We start from the raw sequence: 21,514 nt of genomic DNA on the forward strand, positions 1-21,514 counted from the left end.
AAATATAATACACATCTATCTCTTTCTCTCTATATATATATCTATATATATATCTCTCTCTCTCTTTCTCTATATATACATCTATATATATCTATCAATCTCTCTTTCTCTCTTTCTCTCTATATATATCTCTCTCTTCTCTCTCTATATATATATATATATATATATATATATATCAATCTCTCTCTTTCTCTCTTTCTCTATATATATCAATCTCTCTCTCTCTTTCTCTCTATATATACATCTATATATATATATATCAATATATATATATATACACACATCTATCTATCCCCATTTCTGATGATCCATTGATGTCATCCATGATGTCTTACTAGTACAATGGGTTACTATTTTCTTTTTATCTATTTGTTAATTTTCTTATTTTTTAACTACATTGTTGGGAAGGGCTGGTAAAGTAAGTATTTCATGGTAAGGTATACGGTTGCTGTATAAGGCGCGTGTGACAAATACAATTTGATTTGATGGCGGTGTCGCAAGCTAAATGCAAAAACTTAAGAAAATCGTTAGGACCAATGAGAGTAGAGCTACTGAGTTCGGTGTCACAAACACTTGTCCATATGGTATTGCGTTGGCAGCCATATTGGATTTCTATCGAGTGATGTCCCTGCAACCGGGAAACGTTATACTCCCTATTCGGGGTTGCCATGTTTGTAGTTTTCCTGTTGGGCTACTTGGAAAACGATGTCGGGTGAAAATGTCATGGTGGCGGATTGCAGGTTTTGGGCTACTTCTTAATTGCACCGCAGCCGCTATATTGTCTTTAAAATATTTATTTCACTGTGACCTGCTGCTGACTATTAGGCAGTGAGACAGTCTGTTGCTGAGCAAGTGAGTGGTGGGGAGTATGAGGGCCGGAGGCCGAGTGTGTGTGGTTTGAGACTGAGCGCTGCAGCTGAGTAACGTCTTGATAGCATCATCTGGATATGTGCGCAACAAAAGTTCAACATTCACCTTCTGCTACCATTTCTGTCAAACCGTTTACGAATACAGTTTTACTCACACGTTCGATACATTCAACACCACACATAACGCACTACAACTGCCTCTGCAACGCAATGCTGCAAGGCAAACAAAGCGTTCCATTGGAAACAAGTTGTACTTCTGGTGTACAAATTCACTGTCGGTGTGATCGAGGCGTGAGAGGAGACAGAACGGTACGCGCGAAAACCATATAAAGCGAAGGGTTTTAAGCATACTCAGTTCTTGGATGTCGAGCGGGACATTTTAAATAGAAGTTATGGAACTCCCTCGCGTGCTTCTGTTACGGAAAAGTCCACAATGAAACTGATATTAAATGTGGAGAATGATACATATGTTGGCCATTAAGTAGCCTATTAATTTGAATGCCTATGTAAGCTACTGTAGCCTACCATATCATACAATAAACATGTTGAGATGACGATATCACTGGAGTCATTGCAAATAAATTTGTGCCACTTGTGTAGCCTACCTGGAGCTGTCAAACGGATTTAATCCATAGCCTATAACTTCAGTTTGTTCTTGTAGCCTTGTGTAATTATGCAATTATTAATGGCCATGTTTAGTTCATGAAATGGGAAGTTATCAGTTGTGATTATGGTCACAGTTCTATCAGCTGTTGCTAGAATGCATTAGATTGAAGGTAACAGTCAGTCAGATTAGGCTACAGGTAAATATACAAATGATTAATATATGATTCAGTGATTGAAATTCAAGACCCTATCCTCTAGCTTATTCCAGGAGGCTATTGGGCAACATAACAATTTATTACGTAACAATCGCCTCGCTATTCATGTTAACTAAATGCTTTGTCAATTTGAACTAAGCAAGCTGCTAAATAATTCATCTTATATATTGCCTAGGCTACTGTGGGATATCTGGCTATATACTACTTGCATCTAGCTAACCAAACCATGGCAAAATTGAATTACAATCATAAACGCAGATTTTAGTCAGTAAGCCTGGCCTATGCATATTTGAAATGACAAGTCAATAGCCTTCATTGTAAAGGGTTTAAGTCAATAGCCTTCATTGTAAAGGGTTTAAGTCAATAGCCTTCATTGTAAAGGGTTTAAGTCAATAGCCTTCATTGTAAAGGGTTTAAGTCAATAGCCTTCATTGTAAAGGGTTTAAGTCAATAGCCTTCATTGTAAAGGGTTTAAGTCAATAGCTTCAGGGTTTGTAAAGGGTTTAAGTCAATAGCCTTCATTGTAAAGGGTTTTCAATAGAAGTTCTCGAGATCCTCTGCAATCCAACTTTCATCCCTCAAACTCTCCTGTTGGATTGATCAATAGTTATGCACAAGGGATTTATTTACAATCATAGCAGTTAAATATACATCCAATGACTGAAAATTATCTGGCGAGTTTAATAAGAGCGAATTGTCTTTAGTCTTGGGACATATTCAAATTCCTTTATTAGTCATGTTAGCTTGCAATAAGTATTATTTTGATGGAAAACCAAATGTAACTTCTTACGTCGATATTCCTTCTTAATTCGCTCCACAACGTTGTGGAAAAGGCGATAACTATGGCAAAATGTGTCAACTCCTCTCTTGCGGCTGAAAAAAAAATCGGCAAGTTTTCAGGCCTTGTGGACGGGTTTTGATCATTGGGCTAGACATTTTTGATACACCTGGCAACCCTGATCGCATTCTTCGGAATAAAGAAACGCCATAACTGTGCTGTCAAGAGGATAATTTTTGTGTCCGTTTCTCTTCATTAAGGTATGTGACAGCAAGTTTAAACAGTCTAACATCGAAAGAACGTCATAACATGCTAGATAACAAATCCTTCCGGTTTTATGCGTTATTGTTTGTGTCAAACCCAGTGAGTGAAAAACGTGATTTTACAACTATTTTACATGTCACATAGACTTGGGGGTCTTCCGAGGAATGTACATCATTTCGACAAGGTCATTTCATGAAGAATCTATTTGAGATTTTTTTGTTCGTTTTTACATGTTATTGGTTTTGTATCAAATGAAGCTCCTGAGTTGGTAAAATGGCGGCGTCCACACTGTCTGCGGAGGAGCCCCTCGACTTATTTTGGAAGTCTATTTTGGTGCTCCGGCGGGCTGGATTTCAACATTCACGGACCGGACCAATCTTATGAAATTATAGACGTTTATGTTTTACAATTTCGGCCGACCCTTGGCTTGGCCCAAACATTTGACTGGACCGAATTCATGCAGCTTTAAGTAGAGGGGTCCAGCTGCAACGTCATCTCTCAGAGCAGTCGCCCCTCAGGGTCTTTGTGCTGCCGGCCCACTACCGATAGGTCGTCTATCGATGCAGTGCGTCTCTTAGGAAAAGTGTGGGTTTCGAAAGGTGCCACTCAATACCTCGTTTGGGTTATCAGACTTTAGTCATGATCTGCAAAAATGACAGTAAGGAAATTATGCAAAAAAAAAATAACTCTTCACTCACTGAACTGTATCTTTGAACTTTACCTACCTAACCGTAGTTAAGTTGTTCGTAAATGTAAAAGCTAGCTAACGTTAGCTACCTTTATAAAAAGCATTTATTTTACTATGTATTATTTGTTATTGAATATTTTAACCCCCATTTCTCCATTGTTCCTTTTTCTCCTTTGATATTGTTTCCTTTGGAAACCCTCCATCGTTCCTTTGGAAACGCCCACTTCATATATCGTTCTTTGCCCACTTCTCCATATATCGTTCCTTTGGAAACGCCCACTTATCCTTTGTATCGTTCCTTTGGAAACGCCCACTTCTCCATATATAGTTATTTTGAAAACGCCCACTTATCCTGAGAGCTGCACTGCACTGAGATGACATATCAGTAGGTGGCAGGCAGCATAGAGACTCTGAGAGATGATGTCACAGCTGGACCCTGCTGGCTTTAGGGTTTGTTTGTAAATGTACTCTGGAGTGCGCTCTGGGCGTTGGTAAATTCAGAGGATTGTCAGCTTGTCTGCGTTTCGCTCAGTGCAGGCAGTAAGGGGGCAGCAGTAGAGACGGACAGTTTCACACAGTCACACTACAGTTTGGAAGCTGAATGTAATGATCATCAGTTTTCTACATTTGTACTAATATTCAGACACAGTCACACTACAGTTTGGAAGATGAATGTAATGATCATCAGTTTTCTACATGTGTACTAATATTCAGACACACAGTTTAATGATCTTTTTTATAAATGTTACTAATATTCAGACACAGGGAAAGTTTGGAAGATGAATTTTTGATTAGTTTTGACTTTAATATTCAGACACATTTCAGTTGCTCTACAGTTTGGAAGATGAATGTAATGATTGTTGGTTTTCTACATGTGTACTAATAGTCAGACACATTCAGTTGTTTCCGTCTTTATCTATAAATGTTACTATGGTGTGAACGGGAAACACAAGAGATTTTTGTTAGTTGAAATAATATGTCGGAGACATGGTTGTTGAGGGAAATAGTTCATAATACTGCCTAAAACAAACGGAAACATAAATGGTTTTTGAGTCATTTATGGATTTATGTGAATTGAGGAAATCTACTAGAGGTTAAGAGTACTTACGTTGTGTCACTCAAAGTGTGCACTTTGTGTCTAATGGGAATGAATGTTGAGTTGTCAGTGCTTAGCTACCTGATCTATTCAAATTAGATAATTGATTTTTTTTTTAAGAATATATTTTCAGAGAATAAAGAAAGTGCCAGAACTGTCAAGGCAATAACTTTTGTGTTTGTTTCTCTTTATTACTACAGGACGACTCAGATAAAGTCTGAGGCCGGTAACATCAACAGTGAGGACAAACCCAGCCTGCCTCTCTCCTTCCACACTGAGTAGAAACCTACAGTCACTGGGTCCTGATTGTGACAGTGGAGCCCAGTTTGCACTGGAGGATCCAGAGATGGCATCAGTGAAGCTGGAAGACTGCAGTCAAACACTGGAGCTGAATGTCAACATTAAAGATGAAGAAGAGGAGGAGAAGATTGGGACATCTGTTAATCATGGTAAGAGCAGGTTCTATCTAACTAAGTTTGTTGTTCATTCCAACTTCCCACTGTGTATGAAAAGTTGCAGTAGAACTGTTTCATGATGAACTGTTTCAATGAGAAGATAAATGTTATTTCATGCTACTGAGACTTGCATGGTTTGACACCAGTATTGCCAGCATTTGTTTTATTCACTGGTCTGTCTGGAGTGTTTAGAGAGGAGACTAAAGAAGTGAAGTAGACAAACTGCCAGTGTTTTAAAGTTCTATGAAATGAGTCTGTGTAGTTACTAACCCTTGTGATAGTGAGTGGAGGATGATATTAAATTAGTCTGTGTAGTTTCTAACCCTTGTGATAGTGAGTGGAGGATTATATAGATCATCATTTTCATGACTTATGAGATACTTTTAGAATAGTTTTATTCCCCTTTTGTATTGAATACATACAGTACCAGCCTACTGCTATGAATACATACAGTACCAGCCTACTGATATGAATACATACAGTACCAGCCTACTGATATGAATACATACACTACCAGCCTACTGAAATGAATACATACAGTAACTACATACAGTAAGATTGGTAAATCTGTTAATCATGGTAAAAGCAGGTTCAATCTATTCTGTAATTCTGACATTACACATCCCTGCCAAATTCCATACTTACATTTGAGTCATTTAGCAGACTCTGTTATCCAGAGCGACTTATCAGTTCATTCATGTTAAGATAGCTTGTCAACCACGTCATAGTAAATAAACTCAGTAAAAAAAAAAAGAAACGTCCCTTTTTCAGGACCCTGTCTTTCAAAGATCATTTGTAAAAATCCAAATAACTTCACAGATCTTCATTGTAAAGGGTTTAAACACTGTTTCCTATGCTTAAACAATGAATGAACATGCACCTGTGGAACGGTCGTTAAGACACTAACAGCTTACAGACGGTAGGCAATTAAGGTCACAGTTATGAAAACTTAGGACACTAAAGAGGCCTTTCCACTGACTCTGAAAAACACCAAAATAAAGATGCCCAGGGTCCCTGCTCATCTGCGTGAATGTGCCTTAGGCATGCTGCAAGGACGCACAATGATACCACATGGGACGAGACCCATAACATACGGCACAAAGATACCACACCCATAACATACAGGCACAATGATACCACACGGGACGAGACCCATAACATACACGCACAATGATACCACACGGGACGAGACCCATAACATACACGCACAATGATACCACACGGGACGAGACCCATAACATACACGCACAATGATACCACATGGGACGAGACCCATAACATACACGCACAATGATACCACACGGGACGAGACCCATAACATACACGCACAATGATACCACACGGGACGAGACCCATAACATACACGCACAATGATACCACACGGGACGAGACCCATAACATACACGCACAATGATACCACACGGGACGAGACCCATAACATACACGCACAATGATACCACACGGGACGAGACCCATAACATACACACACAATGATACCACACGGGACGAGACCCATAACATACACGCACAATGATACCACACGGGACGAGACCCATAACATACACACACAATGATACCACACGGACGAGACCCGTAACATACCACACGGGACGAGCACAATGATACCACACGGGACGAGACCCATAACATACACGCACAATGATACCACAGGACGAGACCCGTAATCAACAATACAAGCGGCACGAAAGCCAAAACAACCAGGCACAGGTACTCACACGACCGACGGACATTGGAACAATAATCGACAAGACAATGGTGAACAAAGGGCACACTGATACAATTACTCATCAGGGGAGAATATGGAGACCAGGTGAGCGTAATGATACAGTTCAGTTCCTAAAGGCCAGTGATGTAGACCTCTGAAACTGGTGCACGGAATGAGCAACAGTACCGGAGGGATCCGTGACAATGAGGTAGTCACCTGGAATACATTTCGATTAACAGGTGTGCTTTCTTAAAAGTTAATTTGTGGAATTTCTTTCCTTCTTAATGCGTTTGAGCCAATCAGCTGTGTTGTGACAAGGTAGGGGTGGTATACAAAAGATAGCCCTATTTGGTAAAAAAACAAGTCCATATTATGGCAAGAACAGCTCAAATAAACAAAGAAACGACAGTCCAGCATTACTTTAAGACATGGTCAGTCATTCCGGAAAATTTCAAGAACTTAAAGTTGTTTCAAACGGGCTCTTATGAAGACCGCCACAGGAAAGGAAGACCTAGTGTTACCTCTGCTGCAGAGGAGTTACCAGCTTCAGTAATTGCTGCTCAAATAAATGCTTCACAAAGTTCAAGTAACAAACACATCTCAACATCGACTATTCAGAGGAGACTATGTAAACCAGGACTTCATGGTCAAATTGCTGCAAATAAACCACTACTAAAGGACACCAATAAGAAAAAGAGACTTGCTTGGGCCAAGAAACACAAGCAACAGACATTAGACCGTTGGAAATCTGTCCTTTGGTCTGATTAGTCGAAATTTGAGATTTTTAGGTTCCAACCGCCGTGTCTTTGTGAGACGCAGAGTAGGTGAATAGATGATCTCTGCAAGTGTGGTATGGAGGAGGTGTGATGGTGCTTTGCTGGTGACACTGTCAGTGATTTTATTTAGTATTTAAGGCACACCTAACCAGCATGGCTACCACAGCATTCTGCAGAGATTTGTAAAATAGGTGTGCCCAAACCTTTGACTGTAGTGTACATTTTTTTTATATCCTATGTTTCACCGGGTCGTGGCTTAACAAGGACATGGATAATATTTTTGTAGCTGTCTATTTACCACCACAAAGCGATGCTGGCACTAAGACCGGACTCAATGAGCTGAATAAGGACATAAGAAAATGCTCATCCAGAGGCGGCACTCCTAGTGGCCGGAAACTGAAATCCGTTTTGTTCCATTTCTACCAGCATGTCACAGATACAAAAAAAACAAATCTAGAACACCTTTAGTCCACACACAGAGACGCGTACAATGCTCTCCCTCACCCTCCAATCTGACCATAATTCTATCCTCCTGATTCCTGCTTAAAACTTCTTGAGTGTAGGGGGCGTTATTATTGTTTTTGGCTAAAAAACGTACCCATTTGAAACGACCTATTTCTCAGGCCCAGAAACTAGAATATGCATATAATCACATTAGGATAGAAAACACTCTAAAGTTTCAAACTGTCAAAATGTTGTCTGTCAGTATAACAGAACTGATATTGCAGGTGAAAACCTGAGGAAAATCCAACCAGGAAGTGCTGCTTTTCCTGAAAGCTCTCTGTTCCATTGGATGCCTTCCTCCGTTTAAAGGGATATCAACCAGATTCCTTTTCCTATGGCTTCCTCAAGCTGTGAACAGTCTTTAGACATAGTTTCAGGCTTTTCTTTTGAAAAATGAGTGAGAAAGAACCCATCGCGTCAGTGGATGGCTGGGTGCAAGCAGAGTTTTTCATGTGCAACAGCCATTTTCTCTCTCTCGCCTATGGAAGAAGCTACAGTGCCTTAGTATTCGGCCCCCTTGAACTTTGCGACCTTTTGCCACATTTCAGGCTTCAAACATAAAGATACATTAAAGACACCCAATTTTTCAGTTTTTATTTGTTAAAAAAGTTTGAAATATCCAATAAATGTCATTCCACTTCATGATTGATTCCACTTCACTTGTTGTTGATTCTTCACAAAAAAGACAGTTTTATATCTTTATGTTTGAAGCCTGAAATATGGCAAAAGGTTGCAAAGTTCAAGGGGGCCGAATACTTTCGCAAGGCACTGTACATTCCGGTTGACATATTATCGATTATATATTGTAAAAACAACCTGAGGATTGATTATAAAAACATTTTACATCTTTCTACGCACTTTACGGATACTATTTGGAATGCGATGTCATGACCGCTCGAGCCTGTGGATTTCTGAACATAACGCGCCAAACAAATGGAGGTATTTTGGATATAAAAATATTCTTTATGGAACAAAAGGAACATTTATTGTGTAACTGGGAGTCTCGTGAGTGCAAACATCCGAAGATCATCAAAGGTAAGGGATTTAATTTATTGCTTTTCTGACTTTTGTGATCAATCTACTTGGCTGCTGGGTGTTTGTAATATTTTGTCTACTGAGAGAGATGTTCTTACATAAACGCTTGTTATGCTTTTGCTGAAAAGCTTTATTGAAATCTGACACGCCAGGTGGATTAACAACAAGCTACGCTGTGTTTTGCTATATTGCATTTGTGATTTCATGAAAATTAAATATTTTTAGTAATTTAATTTGAATTTGGCGCTCTGCAATTCAGAGGATGTTGATAAATGATCCCGCTAACGGGATGGGTGCGTCAAGAAGTTTTAAAGCAAAAACTCAAACAGGACGTACCAGTGACGTGCTCAATACGGAAGAGGTTCCGACGTAGCAGATGCTAAGCTACAGGACTGTTTTGCTAGCACAGACTGGAATATGTTCTGGCATTCATCTGGTGGCATTGAGTAGTATACCACATCAGTCACCGGCTTCACTAATAAGTGCATCGATGATGTCAACCTCACAGTGACCGTACGTACATATCCCAACCAGAAGCCGTGAATTACAGGCAACATCTGCACTGAGCTAAAGGCTGGAGCAGCTGCTTTCAAGGAGCAGGACACTAACCTGGACGCTTATAAGAAATCCCGATACGCCCTATGATGAACCATCAAACAGGCAAAGCATCAATACAGGACTGAGATCAAATCCTACTACACCAGCTCTGACAGTCATCAGGTTGTGGCAGGGTTTACAAACTATCACAGATTACAAAGGGAAACCTAGCCGCGAGCTGCCCAGTGACGCGAGCCTACCAGTTGAGATAAATGCCTTTTATGCTCACTTCGAGGCAAGCAACACCGAATCATGCATGAGAGCACCAGCTGTTCCAGCCGATGTGAGTAAGACCTTAACATTCACAAGGCTGCAGGGCCAGACGGATTACCAGGACGCATACTCAGATCTTGCGCTGACCAGTTGGAAAGTGTCTTCACTGACATTTTCAACCCTTCCCTGCAATCTGTAATGCTTACATGTTTTTAGCAGACCACCAAGGTAACATGCCTAAATGACTACTGACCTGTAGCACTCACATCTGTAGCCATGAAATGCTTTGCGAGGTTGGTTATGGCTTAAATCAAAACTATCATCCCAGGACCCACTCTAAATAGCATACCGCCCCAACAGATCCACAGACAACACAATCTCTATTGCACTCCACACTACCCTTTCCCACTTGGACAAAAGGAACACATACGTGAGAATGCTGCTCATTGACTACAACACAGCATTCATCACCATAGTGGCCTCTAAGCTTATCACTAGCGAAGGACCCTGGAACTGAACACCTCCCTCTGCAACTGGATCCTGGACTTACTGATGGCCCGCCCCAGGTGGTGAGGGCAGGCAATAAAAAATATGCCATGCTGACCCTCAACACGGGGGCCCCTCTGGGATCCATGCTTAGTCCCCTCCTGTACTCCCTGTTCACCCAAGACTGCGTGACCATTAATCAAGTTTGCCGACGACACGACAGTGGAAGGCCTGATCTCACTGGGGCCGAGCTCCCTGCCATCCAAGACCTCTATGGTGTCAGTAGAAGGCCCTAAAAACTAAAAGACTCCAGCCACCAAAGTCACAGACTGAGCTGCTAATAAGCGGTACCGGAGCACCAAGTCTGGTACCTTAACATGCTTCTACCCCCAAAGCCATAAGACTACTGAACAGTTAATCAAATGGCGACCTGGACAATTTGCACTGACCCCCTTATTTCATTATTATCTATTATTCTACTGGATGTCATAAGGTGAATGCACCAATTTGTAAGTCGCTCTGGATAAGAGCGTCTGCTAAATGACTTAAATGTAAAATGTAAATTATTATAGGCTCTAAGTACACTCACTCGACTCTAAACACACACACCACTAATACACATAAAACACACACACATATTGATGGCACACACAAATACATTCACATTCCTTCACGCTCTGAATACTTATATAAATAAGTTATTTCAGTTTTAATTTTAATACATTTGCAATGTCTAAAAACCTTTTTGGCTTTGTCATTAGGGGTATTCTGATGTCATGGGGTATTGTGATGTCATGGGGTATTGTGATGTCATGGGGTATTTGTGTAGATTGATGAGGAAAATAATACATTTTATCCATTTTAGAGTAAGGCTGTAAAACATAACAAAATATGGAAAAAGTCAAGGGTCTGAGTACTTAGAATTGCACTATGTGAATTCAGGAAATCTACTATATAGATTAAGTGCACTTACGTTGTGTTATTTAAAGTGTGCACCTTGTGTCAAATGGGAATGAATTTTTGTTGTCTGTGCTTAGCTACTTGATCTATTGAAATTAGATAATTGAACAGGAAAAAAACATATTTTACAGAATAACAAAAAGTTCCAGAACTGTCAAGACGATAATTTTGTGTCTGTTTCTCTTTATTACTACATCAACAGTGAGGACAAACCCAGCCTGCCTCTCTCCTTCCACACTGAGTCCAAACCTACAGTCATTGGGTCCTGATAGTGACAGTGGAGCCCAGTTTGCTCTGCAGGATCCAGAGATGGCATCAGTGAAGCTGGAAGACTGCAGTAAAACACTGGAGCTGAATGTCAACATTAAAGATGAAGAAGAGGAGGAGGAGATTGGGAAATCTGTTAATCATGGTAAAAGCAGGTTCAATCTATTCTGTAATTCTGACATCGCACATCCCTGCCAAACTCCAGACTGCACAGCAATGGTTGTTTTGTACATTTTTACACTTACATTTGAGTAATTTCGCTCGGGTTGGGATGTAGGATTTGACCATAACCTGAAGGTAGGGAGGGGCTGTTCCCTTTGTTTCTCTGTAGGCACCATGATCTTGTAGTGGATGCGAGCTTTGATTGGAAACCTGTGCAATGTACCGAAAGGTTGCAAGATCGAATCCCCGAGCTGCCAAGGTACAAATCTGTCGTCCTGCCCCTGAACAGGCAGTTAGCCTCCCGGGAACAGTGGATTGTCACTGTAAATATGAATTTGTTCTTCACTGACTTGCCTAGTTAAATAAAGGTATAAAAAAAATACAAAAAATGTCAAATGAGCTGAGGCTCACTAGAGTTAACAATTATTCGTGGGAACTGCAAACTACTTACCCTAAACATCCCCCAAACCTACTTACCCTAAACATCCCCCAAACCTACACGGATGGGAAGCATGTGTGATAAGACCTGTACTCAGAAGCCGACTGTCTAACCCATGAAACTTTGAGACCATGTAGGACCACTAGTGAAAAGGCACTTGAGTAAAAGTATTATGTAAAACTGAGCGCTAACCAAGGACAGATGAACCAGTAAGGGAACCAATGTGGTAAAAACACGTTGCTGGGTAGCCTTCATTTGCAATTAGAAAGTGGTGACTGGGACCAAATCGTTGTTAGGAGGTTTGGATGTTGAAACTTGCATAGAGAAGCATTTCCCCAAATAAATTCAGGCAAGGTGAGTCCCGGTACATAGAAACTGAAGCAAATTAACAAATTGTTAGAATTATGGAGAAGGAAAACCCATGTATTTAACATTAATAGGCTACAGGCAAAGTGACTGAAGCTTAAAGCCACAGTTCTTATTCGATACATTATTGTGATAGCCACCTTGACACTTGGTTTGCAGCTGGGAGGAGAATATACCATTATGAGATGGGGACTAATGGCCAAGACTGATGCAACATATCAAGATATTGCAGAAGACATTTTGTTTATTAACGAGATGAAATGCAAGTAAAAATGTAAATGCCTAAAATGGCAACTAAACTCATAGAGCATGGATGAAATATTACTTTTATCACTGAAGAATCAATTGATAAAATGGCTGATTTTGCAAATCACCACTTGTAAAATAGGCTACGATTATTATGCATGTAAGCCAACTTAATGTCAGATATGACTGTTGGTGAGAAGAAGAAATAAAGATCCATGATTGCTGGCCGATGGCTCTTGGGTTCACCTTCGTCCATGTCCACTCCTATCCAGTTATTAAATAACAATAGAATATGTTTCTAAACACTTCTACGTTAATAATGATGAACTGATTGCTGGCCGATGGCTCTTGGGTTCACCTTAGTCCATGTCCCTCCTATCCAGTTATTAAATAACAATAGAATATGTTTCTAAACACTTCTACGTTAATAATGATGAACTGAGCTGCCGATGGCTCTTGGGTTCACACTGTCCATGTCCAACTATCCAGTTATTAAATAACAATAGAATATGTTTCTAAACACTTCACACGTTAAAATGATGAACTGAGCTACCGATGGCTCTTAAAACCTTCGTCCATTACAGCATACCTATCCAGTTATTAAAAACAATAGAATATGTTTATAGCATTCCACGTTAATAATGATGAACTTTGCTGATGGCTCATCACCTTCGTCCATGTAAACCCTATCCAGTTATTAAATAACAATAGAATATGTTTCTAAACACAGTTAAAATGATGAACTGATTATAGCATGGCTCTTGGGTTCACCATTAAAACCTATCCAGTTATTACATAACAATACATATGTTTAAACCCTGTAATTGATGAACTGATTGCTGGCATGGCATTAAAACCTTTATTAAGTCCATTATCCACATTAAATAACCTGAATATTATAAACACTTCTATGTTAAAACCTGTAGGCATGTAACACACATTAAAACCTGTATTACAGCATACCACACATTAAAACCTGTATTACAGCATAGCACACATTAAAACCTGTATTACAGCATACCACACATTAAAACCTGTATTACAGCATACCACATATTAAACCCTGTATTATAGCATACCACACATTAAAACCTGTATTACAGCATACCACACATTAAAACATTTATTACAGCATACCACACATTAAAACCTGTATTACAGCATACCACACATTAAAACCTGTATTACAGCATACCACACATTAAAACCTGTATTACAGCATACCACACATTAAAACCTGTATTACAGCATACCACACATTAAAACCTGTATTACAGCATACCACACATTAAAACCTGTATTACAGCATACCACACATTAAAACCTGTATTACAGCATACCACACATTAAACCCTGTATTACAGCATACCACACATTAAAACCTTTATTACAGCATACCACACATTAAAACCTGTATTACAGCATACCACACATTAAAACCTGTATTACAGCATACCACACATTAAACCTGTATTACAGCATACCACACATTACAACCTGTATTACAGCATACCACACATTACAACCTGTATTACAGCATACCACACATTACAACCTGTATTACAGCATACCACACATTACAACCTGTATTACAGCATACCACACATTAAAACCTGTATTACAGCATACCACACATTAAAACCTTTATTACAGCATACCACACATTAAAACCTTTATTACAGCATACCACACATTAAAACCTTTTACAGCATACCACACATTATAACCTTTTACAGCATAGCACAAAAAAACTTCTCAAATTGGGAAATTGCTTTATCTGACAGGTTTCAATTGCGTGAGGCTTGGAGCTCACAGAATCAATAGGCTATCAAACACACTCAAACAGGCAACAGAAGCAGAATCTATCTTCTTTCTGTAAATACAGTGCATTTGGAAAGTATTCAGACCCCTTGACATTTTCCACATTTGGTTAACTTACATCCTTATTCTATATTTTTTTTTTTTTTAAATCCCCCACTTGTCCTGTGTAATGACAATGCGAAAACAGATTAGCTCCCTGGATGCAATTCCTATGGCTTCCACAGGGTGTCAGCAGTCTATGTTCAAGGTTTCAGGTTTGTAACTTCATAAACTAATAAGAAATATCAGTTTAAGTACAGGGACACAGTCTTGGAAATTTGTGTTTGCACGCGCCATGAAGACAGGACGCACCTTCTAAAGTCGGTTTCCTATTGAACATACTTCTTTCCGTAAGAAATATTATAGTTTGATTACATTTTAGGGTATCTGAGGAGTAAATAGAAATGTATTTTGACTTGTTGAAACAAAGTTTAGGGGTAGATTTTCGGTTTCCTTTCTCTGCATGTTGAACGAGTGGATTACTCAAATCGATGGCGCCAACTAAACTGACTTTTTGGGAAATAATGAAGGATTATGTCTAAGAAATGACACTGCATGTTATAGCTGGGACCCTTTGGATGACAAATCAGAGGAAGATTTTCAAAAAGGTAAGTGAATATTTAATCACTATTTGTGAATTTATGAAACCTGTGAAAAATATTTTGATGTGGGGCGCCGTCCTCAAACAATCGCGTGGCATGTTTTCACTGTAATGGCTACTGTAAATCGGACACTGCAGTTAGATTAACATGAATTTAAGCTTTCAGCCGAAATAAGACACTTATATTTACCTAAATGTTTAATATCCATAATTTGTATGATTATTTATTTGAATTGCGCGCCCTCCAGTTTCACCGGAAGTTGTCCCGCCCTTAAATGCTGCAGACAATTTTTAGTGACCTTCTCCAGATCTGTGCCTCTACACAATCCTGTCTCTGAGCTCTACGGACAATTCCTTTGACCTCATGGCTTGTTTTTTGTGTGTTTTTTTCTTCAATATTTGGAAGGTGTGCTTAATGTTTCATACACTCAGTAAATATGGATGATTTCTAAAACCAGGTACATTTAACAGTTAGGCTATTGATTACAGACCTATTTAAGTTGGTTTCCACACTCCTCAAAAATATTGTTTCAGAATCGCAGACAATGACCGCTATCTAACGTGGAAGAAAAAGCACGTTATAAAATAATGTCATTTGTATTAGTGTTGCACCATTGTTCTTACATAACATAACCATATACAATTTCAGTAGTGTCTTAGTGATGGACTGTGCCATCCCTATGGCCTCCGCAATGGATTAGTGTGAAGAAGCTGGCGTGGTTACACATGGTCTGCGGTTGTGAGGCCGATTGGACATACGGGCCAAATTCTCAACAATGATGTTGGAGGTGGCTTATGGTAGAGAAATTAACATTACATTCTCTGGCAACTGCTTTGGTGGACATTCCTGCAGTCAGCATGCCAATTGCACGCTCCCTCAAAACTTGAAACGTCTGTGGTGGTGTTGTGACCAAACTGCACATTTTAGTGGCATTTTGTCCCCAGCACAAGGTGCACCTGTGTAATGATCATGTTGTTTAATCAGCTTCTTGATATGTCACACCTGTTAGGTGGACGGATTATTTTGGCAATGGAGAAATGCTCACTAACAGAGATGTAAACATTTTTGAGAAATAATATTTTTGTGAATATGAAACATTTCTGTGATATTTTATTTCAGCTCATGAAACCTTTTGCCCAACACTTTACATGTTTCATTTATATAGACCACAACCCTGACTGTTACCCACTTTTAGAATAGATGTATTCCCTGATTGGATTGTACAGCCTACTGATGAGTTCATATGTTACCGGTACAGCCAGAAGAGGACTGGCCACCCCTCAGAGCCTGGTTCCTCCTTTCTAGGGAGTTTCTCCTAGCCAATGTGCTTCTACATCTGCATTGCTTGCTCTTTGAGGTTTTAAGATGGATATATTTTAAAGCACTTTGTGAAAACTGCTGATGTAAAAGGGCTTCATAAAATACATTTGATTGACATGTATATCACACCAACTGACTGGTTCTTCTGATGTTGTTCACACAGGAGACCATGTTGAGACATTCTCTACATCCAGAGAGCAACAGCAGGAAGATCACAGAGCTAAGAGGTCTCACCACTGCCCACATTGTGAGGAGAGTTTCCCAATTCTATCAAATCTAAAAATACACCTAAAAATACACACAGACCAGAATCTGTATTCCTGCACAGATTGTGAGAAGAGATTCACAACATCACAGGCTCTGACAGCTCATCAGAAAGTGCACACTGGAGAGAAGCCATACTTCTGCTTTGTCTGTGGGGAGAGTTTCTCTCAACAGGGCCATCTAAAAACCCACCATCGAATACACACAAGAGAGAAGCCATACTCCTGCTTTGACTGTGGGGAGAGTTTCTCTCAACAGGGCCACCTAAAAACCCACCAACGAATACACACAGGAGAGAAGCCTTACTCCTGCTCTGACTGTGGAAAGAGTTTCTCTCAACTGGGCAGCTTAAAAACACACCAACGTATACACACAGGAGAGAAGCCTTGCCTTACTCCTGCTCTTACTGTGGGGAGTGTTTCTCTCAACTGGGCAACTTAAAAACACACAAACGTATACACACAGGAGAGAAGCCTTTCTCCTGCACTGATTGTGGGAAGAGCTTCACAACATCACAAGCTCTGACAGTTCATCAGAGAGTGCACACTGGAGAGAAACCTTACTACTGCTCTGAATGTGGAAAGAGTTTCTCCCAATTGGATATGTTAAAATGTCACCAACGAATACATACAGGAGAGAAGCCTTACTCCTGCTCTGACTGTGGTAAGAGTTTCTCTCAACTGGGCAACTTAGAAGCACACCAACGTATACACACAGGAGAGAAGCCTTACTCCTGCTCTGAGTGTGGGAAGTGCTTCACAACATCAGCTGAACTAAAAGTTCATAAAAGATCACACACAGGAGAGAAGCCTTACACCTGTTCTGACTGTAGAAAGAGTTTCTCCCGATTGGATATGTTAAAATGTCATCAGCGAATACATACAGGAGAGAAGCCTTATTCCTGCTCTGACTGTGGAAAAAGGTTCTCCCAACTGGGCAACTTAGAAACGCACCAACGTATACACACAGGAGAGAAGCCTTACTCCTGCTCTGACTGCGGGAAGAATTTCTCCCGATTGGATACCTTAAAACGCCACAAATGTATACATAAAGGGCAGAAGCCTCATCAATTCTCTCAGACCAGCTAAGACTTAAAGTCACTCCATCACTTAAAGATGCACTATGTAGAAATCACTCCACCATTTCCTGCATGTTAAAATTGCAATAGTTCTAAAATAAGCAGTCCTTGTGTAGTGAATCATTGTACCATCTAAACCGCTGTGAAATATATTTTCCATTCTCAAAAATATTGTATTTTCAGCTGTTGTACAAAAAATGGAAGTAAAAAACAAAACTTCAGAACGGGAAGCATAGAAATAGTGCACATAGAACAGATCTACTGCTTCTTAGACCGAGATAAGCCTTACTCCTTGTCTGACTGTGGAAAAGGCTTCACAGCACTGGGTGATCTAAAAGTTAATCGGCGAACACACACCGGGGGAAAGCCTGTGTGTACTGCACTGCCTGTGGGAATATTTGATCTCTATTGGACAACTTAGCTAGGCTTGGGCGTTATCCAGATTGTCATACCTTCATACTGACCTTGTGCCATACCAGAATATTAGGTAACTGCACGCAAAAATATATATATATATATTTTAGACAGCATATAATAGACAGCATCCAGGAGAAGTTAGCTAACTAACTACTAAATTAGCAAACCAAATGCACAACTGCAGAGCATTTAGCACATTTTAGACTGTTAACTTAAAGGGATATTCCTCATCTCCAGCACCACCCCAACATCAACAATGTGAATATTGCGTGTTTCTGTAGTAAAAAAAAAGATTGAGGAAGATAAGTGTTTCTAATGACATCATCGGTGGGCATCGTGTGATTTTTGACCAATTTATGAGGAGGCATTGCCTACTAATTGGTTGAGGATGTCATTTTCACATGTTGATGTTTGGTTGGTGCTTGATTTCCCTTTAATAGAGATAGTTATAAGATATTATATATTTGTCACATATATGTACCCTATTGAATATTATAAAATATGCATTAAATGCATCCTCCAATTGTAAAGTCTGTCTATGCCCATACAGGAGACAGTGTTGAGAGCAACAGCATGAAGAGAGCAAAGAGGTCTCACCACTGCCAATTCTCTCAGAACAGTTAAGATTAGAGTCATAAAATAAGTTGTGACAGTAAATTGGATCAAATGAAGAAAGTGTAGAACACTCTATTGTAATCCTATTGTTTCTCACTGTGAGAGAACTGTGCAGAGAAAAGAGAGCGTTATAGAATGTTAACCTCTTTACTTTACATATCACTGTGCACCTTGTCTGTTTTGGTGTGTTTTGTTAGCTTCTAATGTAAAGATATTCAAATCAAATCAAATAAAATTGTATTTGTCACATACACATGGTTAGCAGATGTTAATGCGAGTGTAGCGAAATGCTTGTGCTTCTAGTTCCGACAATGCAGTAATAACCAACAAGTAATCTAGCTAACAAATCCAAAACTGTGTCTTATAGACACAATATATTGAGATGACCTTGGACTTTCAGTTAGTGTTAAATATCTTCTGTGAGGCTTCTCATTTTAAAAACAAACATTTTATAGTTTAACAGTTGACGTGGTGGTACTGCTTCCCTCTCAGCCTGGTCTGACTCTTTCTGTGGGGAGAGTTTCAACTGGGCAGCTTAAAAACACACCAACTGTATACACACAGGAGAGAAGCCTTACTCCTGCTCTGTGGATGGATGGGCGTATAACACGAACATCTAGCAACCCAAAGGTTGCATGTTTGAATCTCATCACAGATGACTTTAGCTTATTTTAGCTAATAAGCAACTTCGCAACGTCTTACTACTTTTTAGATACTACTTAGCATGTTAGCTTAGCATGTCGCTCCTTAGCATGTTAGCTAAACCCCCCCCCAAAAAAAAAAGTTTTTCCCCTAACCCTAAACTTAACCCAAGGCATAGCCACCTAGTTAGCATTAGCAACAATACATTGTAATTCGTAACATATTGAACATTTGTAACATATTTTACAAATTCCAATTCATAACATATCATACAAATTGTAATTTATACATCCTACAATTTGTATTCTACATTACATGAGCAAAAGTATGTGGACACCTGCGCATCGAACATCTCATTCCAAAAACATGGGTATTAATATGGAGTTGGTCCCCCTTTTGCAGCTATAACAGGCTCTTCCGGGAAGGCTTTCCACCAGATGTTGGAACATTGCTGTGGGCACTTGCTTTCATTCAGGTTGTCCCTCTGCAGTTCTCTGTGGGAATGAACTAGTAGACACAACATGTATCAGATAGAGATGATCAGTTTTCAGCATTAGTTTGGGGGGATTATTTTTGCTATTAAACAACTGTTTAATGATACACAGGTTATGAAACAACTACATGTGTTTATTAAGTTATCTTTTAAAAACAGATTTGTTTTAGTCATTGATAATGAATGTGTTTGGATAACTGCATAAGTTAAGTTAATTGATCTGCCAATTAAAAATAAAGTTACATGAATTTGTACTGGTCAAACTCTTCTGTTTTGTATTCAGTTCTTCATATTAGATCTGACAGTATGAATGGTTCTTATGGTTGTATTCAGTTCTTCATATTAGATCTGACAGTATGAATGGTTCTTATGGTTGTATTCAGTTCTTCATATTAGATCTGACAGTATGAATGGTTCTTATGGTTGTATTCAGTTCTTCATATTAGATCTGACAGTATGAATGGTTCTTATGATTGTATTCAGTTCTTCATATTAGATCTGACAGTATGAATGGTTCTTATGGTTGTATTCAGTTCTTCATATTAGATCTGACAGTATGAATGGTTCTTATGGTTGTATTCAGTTCTTCATATTAGATCTGACAGTATGAATGGTTCTTATGGTTGTATTCAGTTCTTCATATTAGATCTGACAGTATGAATGGTTCTTATGGTTGTATTCAGTTCTTCATATTAGATCTGACAGTATGAATGGTTCTTATGGTTGTATTCAGTTCTTCATATTAGATCTGACAGTATGAATGGTTCTTATGGTTGTATTCAGTTCTTCATATTAGATCTGACAGTATGAATGGTTCTTATGGTTGTATTCAGTTCTTCATATTAGATCTGACAGTATGAATGGTTCTTATGGTTGTATTCAGTTCTTCATATTAGATCTGACAGTATGAATGGTTCTTATGGTTGTATTCAGTTCTTCATATTAGATCTGACAGTATGAATGGTTCTTATGGTTGTATTCAGTTCTTCATATTAGATCTGACAGTATGAATGGTTCTTATGGTTGTATTCAGTTCTTCATATTAGATCTGACAGTATGAATGGTTCTTATGGGCTGAGTGCCTGGAGTGTTTTGGTATGACTACAATCAGGAGTTCTCTCTGACCCTGTGATGTCACCAGGACAGAACCACATGTCTCTATCCCACTCCAGGCCAGTTGGCAGTGATGCACCTTTAACGTTGGTCTGAACACCACCAATAAACACCAAACAAGAAGAACACACTCTCAGTGATCATGCCCCCTACCAATGCTGCAATGCAACCGAGAGTAATAGTAATGGTATTTTTGTAGGCACTAAAAGAAGGTCTGTGGTAAACACAGGCTTAGGAGATCTTATACGTTTTGTTCTATGAGTTAATCATCAGCTAACATCACTTTTTTTTTGCATTTTGCTACAGTTATGTATCACATAAAGCACATAAAAGCAGGTCCTGTTAAATAAAATACGTATAAG

General features: G+C 39.3%; 1 pseudogene; it reads left to right on the top strand.

Moving 5' to 3' along the window:
• Positions 1-627: 627 nt before the first annotated feature.
• Positions 628-21,151, top strand: LOC127920333 (zinc finger protein OZF-like; annotated as a pseudogene).
• The last annotated feature ends 363 nt before the right edge of the window (positions 21,152-21,514 follow it).

The sequence above is a fragment of the Oncorhynchus keta genome, unplaced genomic scaffold, assembly GCF_023373465.1.
Source record: "Oncorhynchus keta strain PuntledgeMale-10-30-2019 unplaced genomic scaffold, Oket_V2 Un_contig_18996_pilon_pilon, whole genome shotgun sequence".
NCBI lineage: Eukaryota > Metazoa > Chordata > Actinopteri > Salmoniformes > Salmonidae > Oncorhynchus > Oncorhynchus keta.